Source organism: Crinia signifera, unplaced genomic scaffold (genome assembly GCF_055691185.1).
Source record: "Crinia signifera unplaced genomic scaffold, ASM5569118v1 HAP2_SCAFFOLD_726, whole genome shotgun sequence".
In the NCBI taxonomy this organism is placed as follows: domain Eukaryota; kingdom Metazoa; phylum Chordata; class Amphibia; order Anura; family Myobatrachidae; genus Crinia; species Crinia signifera.
In genome coordinates, this window is record NW_028142628.1 from 25,739 (window position 1) to 38,512 (window position 12,774).

At 44.3% G+C, this 12,774-nt stretch overlaps 1 non-coding gene across 1 annotated transcript; it reads left to right on the forward strand.

Annotated features, from left to right (window-relative positions):
- Window positions 1–7,973: 7,973 nt before the first annotated feature.
- Window positions 7,974–8,912, forward strand: LOC146056016 (18S ribosomal RNA). The gene has a single exon (XR_014469056.1). It is a non-coding gene; the product is annotated as an 18S ribosomal RNA (ribosomal RNA).
- The last annotated feature ends 3,862 nt before the right edge of the window (window positions 8,913–12,774 follow it).

Consider the following 12,774-nt stretch of genomic DNA (forward strand, 5'->3'; position numbering starts at 1 on the left):
GGTAATTCTGCCAATTATCCACACCTCTAAACAACGAAGTCTTATATTTCGTCCCCTTACCAAACTATTTTTTTGGTCATTTACTGCCAACGCCCTAGTCCTCACATGAATCGGGGGTCAGCCAGTAGAAGACCCGTTCATTATAATCGGCCAAGTCTCCTCCGCACTTTATTTTTTTATCTTTGTCCTTCTACTCCCAACTACGGGCCTTTTAGAAAACAAACTCCTTAATAGTTAACCCTGGCAGTTGTCAGAACCGCCATAACCCAACAATATTCCCACGCCCACTAATTTTTACTCTATGTACATCGTGCATTAATTTGTTAGCCCCATGCATATAAGAACAACTATATATGAATGCTTGTTTATTATGCATACTATGTATAATAGTGCATTCATCTATTTGCCACATGCATATAAGATCAACTATATAAGTCATGTAATTTCCCCATACTATGTATAATTGTACATTCATTTACTGTAATCATGCATATAAGATCAACTAACTATTCGTGATAAACAAATGAAGACACGTCATATTTAAGAAAATCCCAAGCATATACATCGTGTCGAGACATAATAATTAAATAACCTAATTTGCCCAAGACACAGGATGCTAGTGTATCACAGTAGAATAACTCAACTAATGTAGAGTAACAGCCTAGAAAGAACCATTTATTATACATGAATTAAAGACCTAACAGAAGTCGAACCTGTTGTCGTCTTTAAGTACACGAATAATCCCGATAAAATTCCTGGGAATTCCACATTCTACGTAACCTCACTAACAAAGAAATTGTCAGTACACTGACAAAGAAATTCAGCATGAATTTACCCGTCCAACAGCTAACCTTAATCCTCATGGCAGTCAGTACACTCGAACAATCTTACAAGGAGGCCCCGGTGGTTTAGACGCTAGGTTACTCTTGTCTGTCTGTGACCAAGAAATAAGAGTGGCCCCCCTCACTTTTCAAGTGGGATCTGGTGGCACGGAATCTATGGACATAACTTCGGCGACACAGAACTTGCTCTTTAAAAGGCTTAAGTGGCCTATGTGCTCAGGCCTCCACGGACCTTGGTATGAACCCTGGTGACCGTAAATACATTCACTTTTTTTTTGGGGGAGGTCGTTCACCAACATCCCAGAGTGGAAGAATGGCACATTATCCGGGTTGGTCATATGGTGCAAGCTATTCGGGGGACCCCATCCTTGTAAGTTGAACGTGCCTATGAATGCTCGACGGACATATCACCCTTGTCCCTCTTCATCCACTACTCTACCCTTTTCCCCCGGGGTCCTCCACCGTAAATTTTTTCTAAAATCAGGAATTTTGCCGCTAAACCCCCCCTACCCCCCCATAGTGACGCTTTCACGACTTTTTCTCCTGTTAAACCCCTAAACCAGAAGAGTCGATAAGCCACCACTATGGGTTGCAAAATTTCCTTCCCATCCCCCCCCAACCTTAAACCTAGCCCATCTTAATCCCCCCCCCGGCCGTCTAAAGCCGTCTCGAGGCCCTCAAGATCCCCCAACCTTAAACCTAGCCCATCTTAATCCCCCTCGGCCCCGATCGTCTAAAGCCGTCTCGAGGCCCTCAAGATCCCCCAACCTTAAACCTAGCCCATCTTAATCCCCCTCGGCCCCGATCGTCTAAAGCCGTCTCGAGGCCCTCAAGATCCCCCAACCTTAAACCTAGCCCATCTTAATCCCCCCCGGCCCCGATCGTCTAAAGCCGTCTCGAGGCCCTCAAGATCCCCCAACCTAGCCCATCTTAATCCCCCCCGGCCCCGATCGTCTAAAGCCGTCTCGAGGCCCTCAAGATCCCCCAACCTTAAACCTAGCCCATCTTAACCCCCCCGGCCCCGATCGTCTAAAGCCGTCTCGAGGCCCTCAAGATCCCCCAACCTTAAACCTAGCCCATCTTAACCCCCCCCGGCCCCGATCGTCTAAAGCCGTCTCGAGGCCCTCAAGATCCCCCAACCTTAAACCTAGCCCATCTTAACCCCCCCCCGGCCCCGATCGTCTAAAGCCGTCTCGAGGCCCACTAAACTTAAAGCCTGGGATACATTATAAATATACTCCCTTTTAATAAAGGGGGGCCTCGGTTACCGTAAGCCTTTACTAGGCCCTAGAGGGGCCCACTAAACTTAAAGCCTGGGATACATTATAAATGTACTCCCTTTTAATAAAGGGGCCCCGGTTACCGTAAGCCTTTACTAGGCCCACTAAACTTTAAGGCCTGGGATACATTATAAATATATCCCTCCCAACATCTAATAAAGGGGCCTTGTCCGGGCCTCGGTTACCGTGAGCCTTCACTAGGCCCTAAAGAGGCCCACTAAACTTTAAGGTCTGGAACACATTATAAATATATCCCTCCCAGCATCTAATAAAGGGGCCTTGTCCGGGCCTCGGTTACCGTAAGCCTTTACTAGGCCCTAAAGAGGCCCACTAAACTTTAAGGCCTGGGATACATTATAAATGCATCCCCTTTTAATAAAGGGGCCTCGGTTACCGTAAGCCTTTACTAGGCCCTAAAGAGGCCCACTAAACTTTAAGGTCTGGGACACATTATAAATATATCCCCCCCAGCATCTAATAAAGGGGCCTTGTCCGGGCCTCGGTTACCGTAAGCCTTTACTAGGCCCTAAAGAGGCCCACTAAACTTTAAGGTCTGGGACACATTATAAATATATCCCCCCCCAGCATCTAATAAAGGGGCCTTGTCCGGGCCTCGGTTACCGTAAGCCTTTACTAGGCCCTAAAGAGGCCCACTAAACTTTAAGGTCTGGGACACATTATAAATATATCCCCCCCCAGCATCTAATAAAGGGGCCTTGTCCGGGCCTCGGTTACCGTAAGCCTTTACTAGGCCCTAAAGAGGCCCACTAAACTTTAAGGTCTGGGACACATTATAAATATATCCCCCCCCAGCATCTAATAAAGGGGCCTTGTCCGGGCCTCGGTTACCGTAAGCCTTTACTAGGCCCTAAAGAGGCCCACTAAACTTTAAGGCCTGGGATACATTATAAATGCATCCCCTTTTAATAAAGGGGCCTCGGTTACCGTAAGCCTTTACTAGGCCCTAAAGAGGCCCACTAAACTTTAAGGTCTGGGACACATTATAAATATATCCCTCCCAGCATCTAATAAAAGGGTCTTGTCCGGGCCTCGGTTACCGTGAGCCTTCACTAGGCCCTAAAGAGGCCCACTAAACTTTAAGGCCTGGGACACATTATAAATATATCCCTCCCAGCATCTAATAAAGAGGTCTTGTCCGGGCCCGGTTACCGTGAGCCTTCACTAGGCCCTAAAGAGGCCCACTAAACTTTAAGGCCTGGGACACATTATAAATATATCCCTCCCAGCATCTAATAAAGAGGTCTTGTCCGGGCCCGGTTACCGTGAGCCTTCACTAGGCCCTAAAGAGGCCCACTAAACTTTAAGGTCTGGGACACATTATAAATATATCCCTCCCAGCATCTAATAAAGGGGTCTTGTCCGGGCCTCGGTTACCGTAAGCCTTTACTAGGCCCTAAAGAGGCCCACTAAACTTTAAGGTCTGGGACACATTATAAATATATCCCTCCCAGCATCTAATAAAGGGGCCTTGTCCGGGCCTCGGTTACCGTGAGCCTTCACTAGGCCCTAAAGAGGCCCACTAAACTTTAAGGCCTGGGACACATTATAAATATATCCCTCCCAGCATCTAATAAAGAGGTCTTGTCCGGGCCCGGTTACCGTGAGCCTTCACTAGGCCCTAAAGAGGCCCACTAAACTTTAAGGCCTGGGACACATTATAAATATATCCCTCCCAGCATCTAATAAAGAGGTCTTGTCCGGGCCCGGTTACCGTGAGCCTTCACTAGGCCCTAAAGAGGCCCACTAAACTTTAAGGTCTGGGACACATTATAAATATATCCCTCCCAGCATCTAATAAAGGGGTCTTGTCCGGGCCTCGGTTACCGTAAGCCTTTACTAGGCCCTAAAGAGGCCCACTAAACTTTAAGGTCTGGGACACATTATAAATATATCCCTCCCAGCATCTAATAAAGGGGTCTTGTCCGGGCCTCGGTTACCGTGAGCCTTCACTAGGCCCTAAAGAGGCCCACTAAACTTTAAGGTCTGGAACACATTATAAATATATCCCTCCCAGCATCTAATAAAGGGGCCTTGTCCGGGCCTCGGTTACCGTAAGCCTTTACGAGGCCCACTAAACTTTAAGGCCTGGGATACATTATAAATGCATCCCCTTTTAATAAAGGGGCCTCGGTTACCGTAAGCCTTTACTAGGCCCTAAAGAGGCCCACTAAACTTTAAGGTCTGGGACACATTATAAATATATCCCCCCAGCATCTAATAAAGGGGCCTTGTCCGGGCCTCGGTTACCGTAAGCCTTTACTAGGCCCTAAAGAGGCCCACTAAACTTAAAGCCTTAAGTACATTATAAATATATCCCCCCCAACATCTAATAAAGAGCCCCTGCAAGGCCTTACACCCAACTAGATAAACCACCCACCGCTTTTAAAGGAAAACAGTTATCCCCTGGTCTTAGGCTCCAGTATTCTTGGCGCAAATCCAAGTGAAAGCTGCCCCGGTAGCTTAAACCCAAAGCACTGGTCTTGTAAACCAGAGATTGAGAACTAAAATTCTCCCGGGGCTTCAGGACGAGGGGAATTAAACCCCCACAACTGACCCCCAAAGCCAGCATTCTATTTAAATTACATCCTGATTTAATGAGGCAGTTGTCAGAACCGCCATAACCCAACAATATTCCCACGCCCACTAATTTTTACTCTATGTACATCGTGCATTAATTTGTTAGCCCCATGCATATAAGAACAACTATATATGAATGCTTGTTTATTATGCATACTATGTATAATAGTGCATTCATCTATTTGCCACATGCATATAAGATCAACTATATAAGTCATGTAATTTCCCCATACTATGTATAATTGTACATTCATTTACTGTAATCATGCATATAAGATCAACTAACTATTCGTGATAAACAAATGAAGACACGTCATATTTAAGAAAATCCCAAGCATATACATCGTGTCGAGACATAATAATTAAATAACCTAATTTGCCCAAGACACAGGATGCTAGTGTATCACAGTAGAATAACTCAACTAATGTAGAGTAACAGCCTAGAAAGAACCATTTATTATACATGAATTAAAGACCTAACAGAAGTCGAACCTGTTGTCGTCTTTAAGTACACGAATAATCCCGATAAAATTCCTGGGAATTCCACATTCTACGTAACCTCACTAACAAAGAAATTGTCAGTACACTGACAAAGAAATTCAGCATGAATTTACCCGTCCAACAGCTAACCTTAATCCTCATGGCAGTCAGTACACTCGAACAATCTTACAAGGAGGCCCCGGTGGTTTAGACGCTAGGTTACTCTTGTCTGTCTGTGACCAAGAAATAAGAGTGGCCCCCCTCACTTTTCAAGTGGGATCTGGTGGCACGGAATCTATGGACATAACTTCGGCGACACAGAACTTGCTCTTTAAAAGGCTTAAGTGGCCTATGTGCTCAGGCCTCCACGGACCTTGGTATGAACCCTGGTGACCGTAAATACATTCACTTTTTTTTTGGGGGAGGTCGTTCACCAACATCCCAGAGTGGAAGAATGGCACATTATCCGGGTTGGTCATATGGTGCAAGCTATTCGGGGGACCCCATCCTTGTAAGTTGAACGTGCCTATGAATGCTCGACGGACATATCACCCTTGTCCCTCTTCATCCACTACTCTACCCTTTTCCCCCGGGGTCCTCCACCGTAAATTTTTTCTAAAATCAGGAATTTTGCCGCTAAACCCCCCCTACCCCCCCATAGTGACGCTTTCACGACTTTTTCTCCTGTTAAACCCCTAAACCAGAAGAGTCGATAAGCCACCACTATGGGTTGCAAAATTTCCTTCCCATCCCCCCCCCTAAAAATCCAAACCACTACCAAACCACAAGCAACTTGAGTCACCTAAACCCCCACGGGGCCCACAAACCCCAACCAGACACCAAATATACCGTTTGAGGGCACATCTTATAAACACCTCAGCCCCTAAAGTCATTGCAAGCCCCTAAAGAGGCCCACTAAACTTTAAATGTACATATAGTATATATACATCTGTATTAAGGTATTTAATAAAGCAGCCTTGTGAGGGCCTCAACTCCCTAAAGTCATTGCAAGCCCCTAAAGAGGCCCACTAAACTTTAAATGTACATATAGTATATATACATCTGTATTAAGGTATTTAATAAAGCAGCCTTGTGAGGGCCTCAACTCCCTAAAGTCATTGCAAGCCCCTAAAGAGGCCCACTAAACTTTAAATGTACATATAGTATATATACATCTGTATTAAGGTATTTAATAAAGCAGCCTTGTGAGGGCCTCAACTCCCTAAAGTCATTGCAAGCCCCTAAAGAGGCCCACTAAACTTTAAATGTACATATAGTATATATACATCTGTATTAAGGTATTTAATAAAGCAGCCTTGTGAGGGCCTCAACTCCCTAAAGTCATTGCAAGCCCCTAAAGAGGCCCACTAAACTTTAAATGTGCATATAGTATATATACATCTGTATTAAGGTATTTAATAAAGCAGCCTTATGAGGGCCTCAACCCCCTAAAGTCATTGCAAGCCCCTAAAGAGGCCCACTAAACTTTAAATGTACATATAGTATATATACATCTGTATTAAGGTATTTAATAAAGCAGCCTTGTGAGGGCCTCAACTCCCTAAAGTCATTGCAAGCCCCTAAAGAGGCCCACTAAACTTTAAATGTACATATAGTATATATACATCTGTATTAAGGTATTTAATAAAGCAGCCTTGTGAGGGCCTCAACTCCCTAAAGTCATTGCAAGCCCCTAAAGAGGCCCACTAAACTTTAAATGTGCATATAGTATATATACATCTGTATTAAGGTATTTAATAAAGCAGCCTTGTGAGGGCCTCAACTCCCTAAAGTCATTGCAAGCCCCTAAAGAGGCCCACTAAACTTTAAATGTACATATAGTATATATACATCTGTATTAAGGTATTTAATAAAGCAGCCTTGTGAGGGCCTCAACTCCCTAAAGTCATTGCAAGCCCCTAAAGAGGCCCACTAAACTTTAAATGTACATATAGTATATATACATCTGTATTAAGGTATTTAATAAAGCAGCCTTGTGAGGGCCTCAACTCCCTAAAGTCATTGCAAGCCCCTAAAGAGGCCCACTAAACTTTAAATGTGCATATAGTATATATACATCTGTATTAAGGTATTTAATAAAGCAGCCTTATGAGGGCCTCAACCCCCTAAAGTCATTGCAAGCCCCTAAAGAGGCCCACTAAACTTTAAATGTACATATAGTATATATACATCTGTATTAAGGTATTTAATAAAGCAGCCTTGTGAGGGCCTCAACTCCCTAAAGTCATTGCAAGCCCCTAAAGAGGCCCACTAAACTTTAAATGTACATATAGTATATATACATCTGTATTAAGGTATTTAATAAAGCAGCCTTGTGAGGGCCTCAACTCCCTAAAGTCATTGCAAGCCCCTAAAGAGGCCCACTAAACTTTAAATGTACATATAGTATATATACATCTGTATTAAGGTATTTAATAAAGCAGCCTTGTGAGGGCCTCAACTCCCTAAAGTCATTGCAAGCCCCTAAAGAGGCCCACTAAACTTTAAATGTACATATAGTATATATACATCTGTATTAAGGTATTTAATAAAGCAGCCTTGTGAGGGCCTCAACTCCCTAAAGTCATTGCAAGCCCCTAAAGAGGCCCACTAAACTTTAAATGTACATATAGTATATATACATCTGTATTAAGGTATTTAATAAAGCAGCCTTGTGAGGACCTCAAGTCATTGTAAAAACCTCTGCCCAAATAGCTTATATAAAGCATAGCACTGAAAATGCTAAGATGAACCCTAAAAAGTTCTTTAGGCACACAGGCTTGGTCCTAACCTTTTTATTGGGTACTACTAAACTTACACATGCAAGTCTCCGCACCCCGGTGAGAACGCCCTTTTCATCCTTATGGACATAGGAGCCGGTATCAGGCACATTAACACGCCCAAGACACCTAGCTTTGCCACACCCACAACGGGTACTCAGCAGTGATTAACATTAAAAATTAGCGCCAGCTAGACTTAGTTATAGTAAACAGGGCCGGCAAACCTGGTGCCAGCCGCCGCGGCTATACCACGGGGCCCAACTCAATAAACATCGGCGTAAAGCGTGATTAAAGCAATACCTACATTAGAGTTAAACCACGGCTAGGCTGTGATAAGTCTGCCCCCTGGAAACCCTGAAACGAAAGTTACTCTAACCCTAACCACTTGAACTCACGACAGCTAAGACACAAACTGAGATTAGATACCTCACTATGCTCAGCCGTAAACCTTTCACTTACACCCCACCTCGCCCGGGCACTACGAGCCCAAACTTAAAACCCAAAGGACTTGACGGTGCCCCATATCCACCTAGAGGAGCCTGTCCTATAATCGATGATCCCCGTTTAACCTCACCACTTCTAGCCTACCAGCCTGTATACCTCCGTCGTCAGCTCACCGCATGAGCGCACCACAGTGAGCACAATGGAACCCTCCAAAACGTCAGGTCAAGGTGCAGCAAATGAAGTGGCCAGAGATGGGCTACATTTTCTTATACAGAAAACCACGGAAGACTTTTATGAAATCCCGTCAGAAGGCGGATTTAGCAGTAAAGCAGAAACCAGAGAGTTCTCTTTAACAAGGCACAGGGGCATGTACACACCGCCCGTCGCCCTCTTCAATAATACACACAAAGTTAATTACCCAATACAGATAAAAAGAAGAGGTAAGTCGTAACATGGTAAGCATACCGGAAGGTGTGCTTGGAACAAAGCATAGTTTATACAAAACCCCTTGCTTACACCAAGAAATCACCTGTGAAACCCGGGTTGCTTTGAGCCTAAATTTTAGCCCTAATTTTTCTTATGATACCCCCACACTAAACCACCGCCACTAAAACATTCTAACAATCTAGTACAGGCGATCGAAAAACTTCTAAGAGCTATAAATAGTACTGCAAAGGAACAATGAAATAGAAATGAAAGAACATTAAAGCCTCACACAGTAGAGACTCCCCCTCGTACCTTTTGCATCATGATCTAGCAAGTCCAAGCAAGCAAAGAGAACTATAGTCTGCCCCCCCGAAACTAAGTGAGCTACTCCAAGGCAACTGATAGAGTTAACCCGTCTCTGTGGCAAAAGAGTGGGAAGACCTTCGAGTAGAGGTGATAAACCTATCGAACTTAGTGATAGCTGGTTACTCAAAAAACGGATGTAAGTCCAACCTTAAGCCAAAACAACATAATCTAGTACCCTTTATGCTTAAGAGCCAATCAAATAAGGTACAGCTTATTTGATATAGGATACAGCCTCAACCCCCGGGTAATACACCACCCAACCCGTGACAAAGTGGGCCTAAAAGCAGCCACCTTTTAAATGGCGTCAAAGCCTAATCACAAAATATCTTTAATCCCGTATACCACGTAAAACCCACACCTTCTATTGAGTGATCTTATAACAATATAAGAAACACTATGCTAAAATCAGTAACATGAGGAAACCCCCTCTCTCCCGTGCAAGTGTAAATCAAAATGGACCCACCACTGATAATTAACATCCCTGTTACTAAGACAGCAACATAACAAGAAAACCCTGCCCAATACAATGTTAACCTAACACAAGAGCACTACAAGAAAGATTAAAAGAAGCGGAAGGAACTCGGCAAAAACCAACCTCGCCTGTTTACCAAAAACATCGCCTCTTGAAAATATAAGAGGTCCAGCCTGCCCAGTGACTCTGTTCAACGGCCGCGGTATTCTGACCGTGCGAAGGTAGCGTAATCACTTGTTCTTTAAATAAGGACTAGTATGAAAGGCACCACGAGGGTTGCACTGTCTCCCGCTTCCAATCAGTGAAATTAATCTTCCCGTGAAGAAGCGGGAATAAACATATAAGACGAGAAGACCCCATGGAGCTTAAAACAAAAGGCACATGCAAACCTAGAGTCAAGCATCCTGTCCCCAAGTTTTCGGTTGGGGCGACCACGGAGTATAATACAACCTCCACGCTGAATGATTTCCCATCTTAGCCAAAATTTACAACTTTAAGCATCAGCACCCTGACTTCCATTGACCCAATACAATTGATCAACGAACCAATGTTACCCTGGGGATAACAGCGCAATCTACCTAAAGAGCCCCTATCGACAGGTGGGTTTACGACCTCGATGTTGGATCAGGGTACCCCAGTGGTGCAGCAGCTACTAACGGTTCGTTTGTTCAACGATTAAAACCCTACGTGATCTGAGTTCAGACCGGAGTAATCCAGGTCAGTTTCTATCTATAAAGAGTTCATTTTAGTACGAAAGGACCAAATGAACACGGCCAATACTTCTAGCAAGCCGTAGCCCTAATTTATGACCCTCACTCAATCTAAACCCAGCCTCTCAACCACCCCAAAATAAGGAATAGTTACCGCAGCACAACCAGGCCATGCACAAGACCTAAACCCTTGCAATTGGGGGTTCAAATCCCCCCGCTAACTCCCTTGAACCCCTTCATTTTTTCCACCATTCTATATATTGCCCCAATTCTATTAGCAGTTGCCTTCCTCACTTTAATTGAACGAAAAGTTCTAGGTTACATACAACACCGCAAAGGCCCAAATATTGTAGGCCCACTGGGCCTCCTCCAGCCAATTGCAGATGGGTTAAAACTTTTTATTAAAGAACCCGTTCGCCCCTCTTCTGCTTCTCAAATCCTATTTCTCCTAGCCCCAACCCTTGCCTTAGTAACTGCCATAATCATTTGAATACCTCTACCCATGCTACTACCTCTGTCTAACATCAACCTAGGCGTTTTATTTATCCTTGCCCTCTCCAGCCTCACTGTATACTCTATTCTGGGCTCCGGGTGGGCCTCAAATTCCAAATACGCCTTGATTGGCGCCCTCCGAGCAGTAGCCCAATCTATTTCATATGAAGTCACCCTGGCCCTCATTCTCCTATGCGCAGTCCTTCTCTCCGGCACCTTCACCCTTCCAAATTTCAACACTGCCCAACGATTCCTATGACTACTACTCCCTGCCTGACCCCTCGCCGCCATATGATTTGTTTCATCACTCGCCGAAACCAACCGAGCACCTTTTGATCTTACGGAGGGGGAGTCAGAACTAGTCTCCGGTTTTAATGTAGAGTATGCCGCGGGCCCTTTTGCTTTATTTTTTCTTGCTGAGTACGCCAATATTCTTATAATAAATACCCTCTCAGCTTTAATTTTTTTCGGGTCAAATACCACCCCGATTGCCCTTATAATCAAAGCTTCTATCCTCTCTATAGTCTTCCTGTGAATTCGAGCATCATACCCACGATTTCGATATGACCAGCTAATGCACCTAGTGTGAAAAAAATTTCTTCCCCTAACCCTTGCCCTTCTTATTTGACACGTCTCACTCCCAATTACCCTTATTTTTATTCCCCCCGCCACATAAACGGAAATATGCCTGAAAGCAAAGGACCTCCTTGATAAGGAGGCACACAGGGGTTCAAACCCCCTTATTTCCTTAGAAAGGTAGGAATCGAACCTACACCTGGGAGATCAAAACCCCCCGCAATTCCATTTTACCACTTTCTAGTAAAGTCAGCTAAAAAAGCTTTCGGGCCCATACCCCGAACATGTTGGTTAAAATCCCTCCTCTGCTAATTAACCCCCACGCCCAATTTGTAATTATCATCAGCCTTGCTGCTGGAACTGTTACAACCCTATTAAGCAATCACTGAATATTAGCCTGAGTGGGTTTAGAAATTAATACACTAGCCATTATTCCCCTAATAACAAAAATTCCCCACCCACGAGCTATTGAAGCAGCCACTAAATACTTTCTTATTCAAGCCGCTGCCTCAGCCACAGTCCTCTTCTCTAGTACAACAAACGCCTGATTTACAGGAGAGTGGGCAATCAACAACCTATCACACCCTTTAGCAACAACCACAATAACTATTGCCCTAGCAATAAAAATTGGCCTAGCCCCCCTCCACATGTGACTCCCAGAAGTCCTCCAAGGCCTGACCCTGCAAACGGGCTTAATCCTCTCAACATGACAAAAACTAGCCCCAATAGCCCTCCTTCTTCAAATTTCTAATAACACCAACCTAACCCTCCTAATAATTGGCGGCATTCTTTCTACTATCCTTGGCGGTTGGGGGGGCATTAACCAAACTCAGTTACGCAAAATCATAGCCTTTTCATCAATCGCCCATATCGGCTGAATAATCTCCGTAATAAAATTCGCACCCAACCTCTCCCTTTTTAACCTGTGAATTTACCTAATCATAACTACCACTATATTTCTTATTCTAATTTCACTAGCTTCAAAAAAAATTACAGACCTATCTTCAGCTTGACCAAAGACCCCAACCTTAACCGCCCTACTAATACTATCCCTATTGTCACTAAGCGGCCTACCACCCCTCTCAGGTTTCATGCCAAAATGATTAATTGCCCAAGAACTAGTAAAACAAAATCTAACAGCATTCGCTACAATTATTCTCCTCTCCACCCTCCTTAGCCTCTTTTTTTACTTACGTCTAGCGTACATTACAGCCCTCACCCTAGCCCCAAACTCTTCCTCATCCACCGCATCTTGACCACACTTAAACTTTACACCAGCAGCCCCCTTAATTTCCCTCACCCTCATTC